Below are 4,055 nucleotides of genomic sequence, written 5' to 3' on the forward strand. Positions count from 1 at the left end.
ACTATTTATTTGGTGTTACAGCCTTTATGAAACAGTATTAATTAATAGTATTTTTCTTAAAGTATGTATAAAAAAAGATTTTTTACTTTTCAAAGATTCTTCATTATTACATCTACATTATTATTTGTATTGTATTTATTTACTGTTCTATCAGTGCGTGGACATTAAATTTGACTTAAAAGTCGCGCCAATTGCAAAACATCCGATTCCGCTTTCGCGGCATCAATCAGAAGCGGAGTAAGTGTTTACGCAACTCTCCCAAAGGAACTCTAGATTTATGCAACCAACTTCCACACCTAAAAAATATCCCCTATTAGGTAAACGGCAAAGCCGAGCCAGCTAAATATTTCGCCAACCCTGACAATGTCAAAATCGACTTTATATGGGCTGAATCTTTTAGTTTCAATTCGTTCGAATTTATGCAACCAACTTCGCCCCTAAAATATACCTCCTGTGAGGCATACGATATAACAGGGCTAGCGAAATATTTAGCCAGCCAGTCTGGATATTGTCAAAAATCAACTTAATATGGACCATATCGATGGGTTCTACGCATATTAGGCTATTGTTTTATTATCGTTAAGAAAGCGACTGTCATCAGATTACGAATAAGCACTAGTCTATCGTTCCACTACGGATAAAACTATTCTAAGTTCATTTTTTAAGAAATTTGACAAACAAGCAGAAGTGTTAAAAGAAATAAAAATCTTTACAAATTTCTTGTTTTGAAAGTAATAGGAGCTTTATAACGTCTTTTGCCCTTCAGTTTTTTGGGATAGTATAGGTTAGTCGATAAAGACGGTCGTTAATATTGTTTATTATTAAAACGTTATTGATTGTCCCAAAGTGTTGTGAGATCAAATGATTGATGAATTAATCATAATTTACTTTAAAATGGATTTGGAACATAAGATAATTATAGCCGATGAAGGAAGTAAGTAATAAATCTTTTAATATTTATATTTTAATTGTACTGTCTGTGGTCTGGGGGTCTTGTCAAAAGTTGTAACCTCAGAGATGCCAAATTCACACCGTAAATACTTTTTTTTTATCATTTTAAAGGAAAAATTTTGAGATTCCTGACCCCTCCCCGGAAATTTATAATTTCATAAATAAAAGTACAGTTTATTCCATTCTGGATGATTCAGAAAATTTCGAAGTGGAGCTCAAAAATTACCTTAGGTATAGTATAAGCACTGTTATTAAGAAATTAACCTTTGTTTTCAAGGAACATTTTCATTTTCTAATGGTTGTGTTTTTAATTATTTATTCACAGAGAAATAACTGAGAACTATAATCAATATTCAACAGATTTGGTCAATTCCGCAGGGAATAGTGTTCTACCTATTAAACATAATGAATATTCTACTGATGAAAATGTGGATTATGCAGCTACTAACGCAAGGTAAAACTACTGATAAGTGAAAAATAAATGTTATTGCATAAATTAGATAGCTTAATTGATTAATATGAATTCAGCAAAAAAGTTCAAGGATTTTCAATAGCGAGAAACTATGTAAAGGGATCGTTTAAAAATGATGTCATATTTCTAGGGGGAAAGGGGTTATTAGGTTTTGTGACTTAAGGCGAGGGGGAGTAGCTAACGAAAAATGTGACATCACACATGGAAAATATAAATGTGATTAACAATCTTTTGAAATGCTAAAAAAAAATTTGTAATTTTATTTCACAAGTAAAGTTTCTGAATACAAACGTCCCATTCCTTCTGCGATTCCCCTATTTCCCCTTTTTTTTAATAATTACTTTTTCCCCCTGTTTTCAAAAAATTTCTCCTTTTTTTCGTTTTATCGCTTAAATGCGAACTGAATTGATAGAATCAAATTAGATTATTACAACTTTTTTTGGTTGAAAATTCATCTCTTTTGTTTAAAAATCTATTTCTAGTTAAAGATTTAACTATTGTTTTTAAATTCGATTTTTCTTTCACGGAAATTTAAGTTTTTCGTAAAAAATTTATATTTTCGGGTTGAAAAATCAACAATTTGGTTGCAGTTCTTTTTCTCTTTTGACTGAAAAATCTTTCCCGAGTGAAAATTCAACTTATTTGTAGAAAATTCATTAGTATTACTCTTTTGTGTTCTTGACATCGATTTTTTTATAAATAAATTTAAAAAGTAACACACAGCACAGATTTTTGGGAGATACAAACCGAGGGGCTGTGCACTGAGTATTCCGGCTGTCAGATAAACGACTACTGCCGAATTACTTAGGAGACTAAAAGACTTCTATAAAGACCGCTGAAGGTACTACTCCGTCATCACTGTGACTCTGCCTCATACTACTATAGTTAAAATACTTTAGATAGGAAGCTATATTGGACAAGAATATGCAACCGCCATTCTGATTCCTGGACAGTACGCGGGAAACAGTGCGATAAGCATGCCGTATACTTTAATTAAAGTTAACTTTAGAATATAAGAAAAATGATCTGCTGCAGTACTCCGTTTTGTAAATACAGAAGCGAGGATATATTTAAACTTTACTGTTTTCCACTAGAGCGAAGAGAAAGACTGTCAATGTGGATCATAAATTGTAGACGCGACAAAGGGAAACCGAATTTAAATTCAACATTATGCGAAGTTATTACTAATATTTATGTCTATCGCAATATAATTCAAATATAGGGGGTCTGAAGATTATGTTTACATGGAATTAAATTGCCAATAATCTATATCTGGAGCTTTGTTAACTTATCATTTGTGGGGTAGACGCTGGACCGAAAACCGGGAATTTTTGAGACCGGAAAAAGCCGAGAAATGAGTATGATTGTGAATTTATTTATTCACAAGGAATTTCACAAGTTTCTAGAAGAACCATCTATCAAATCACTTGGAATATTACAAATATCATATCACATAATATAATTCAATTAAGAATAAATTCGTTTTCAACTTTTTTTAATGTTAAGTTTAGTTGTTAACTGTTTTCATTACTACATCATTTAATTTACAACTAATATAAAACTATATCAATTATTTAATGGGTTTTAAAACTAAAATGTATTTCGAGTTTTAAAAATTGCACCATAATTATTTTACAATATGATTCTAAATCGGTTTCAAATTAAACAATTTACAGATTTTGACGTTGAAACTTCAACTTTTTTCATACGAAATCCTTAATAATTAAGAAAATTGAAAAGTCTGATTCAAACTTTATAAACTAATTTTAATGTGAACATAACTTAAAATTTGTATATTCATTAATTAAACGATTTTATTTTATTTAAAATCCAATTCAAATATTGTTTGAGTCGAAAATATTAAATTTTTAACCCATTCAAATCGAAAATTTTTGAATAATAAAATGTATGAATGCGCAATTATGCATCAAATATTCAAAAGTAAACAATTTGAAACTGAATCGTTTGAAATAGAACCCCTTGAATGGGAAAAATTTCAGAGAGCAACATTTAAACTTTTAACGCTACAATTGTTATTTTAACGGTAAGTACCAATTGAATATTACTAATTTGAAACCATCAGAATTAAAAAAAATAAAATTAATTTTGATATTTAATTTCTTTCCAATTCCAAGCGGAACTTTTTTAGGTTTACATTTTTATTGTGTGGAAAAATGTGACTTGGAAATGTGACGTGGAAAAATTACTTACTAATCTATCATATTTATTAAACTGAATTCTTTTGGCGATTTCTTTTGCGATGTGATACTCTTGAGAACGATATTTAGTTTAATTGTACTTTTGACAAAATCTTATTAATTGTTCGTACTTTTAGAGAGCAAAATGATCAAGTCCAAGAAGGAGTATAAGTGTAATATGGATGTGTACTGGACGCGAATTGCGTGGTGATAATAAAGAAATTAAAAGTTTCAATTAACTTTTTCATGCTGCTTCTCAATCTTCGACCTAGAAAATGAAACATATTTATATTAGTGGATATATATTCAGAACACGGAGAAAACGGTATCGCATGAATTGCAATATATACTGTACTTCCTGCGCTATATATCGTAATTATCGCATTATAATAGCATAAAATCATCATATTGTACATTGCAAGATTTTACATTGT

The 4,055-nt window shown here is 29.8% G+C and overlaps 1 long non-coding RNA gene across 1 annotated transcript; it reads left to right on the plus strand.

Moving 5' to 3' along the window:
- Positions 1–598: 598 nt before the first annotated feature.
- On the plus strand, positions 599–1,563 carry LOC117174581. Its single transcript, XR_004467318.1, has 3 exons — positions 599–934; positions 1,063–1,182; positions 1,277–1,563. It is a non-coding gene; the product is annotated as an uncharacterized LOC117174581 (long non-coding RNA).
- The last annotated feature ends 2,492 nt before the right edge of the window (positions 1,564–4,055 follow it).

This window comes from Belonocnema kinseyi, chromosome 6 (assembly GCF_010883055.1).
Source record: "Belonocnema kinseyi isolate 2016_QV_RU_SX_M_011 chromosome 6, B_treatae_v1, whole genome shotgun sequence".
In the NCBI taxonomy this organism is placed as follows: Eukaryota; Metazoa; Arthropoda; class Insecta; order Hymenoptera; family Cynipidae; genus Belonocnema; species Belonocnema kinseyi.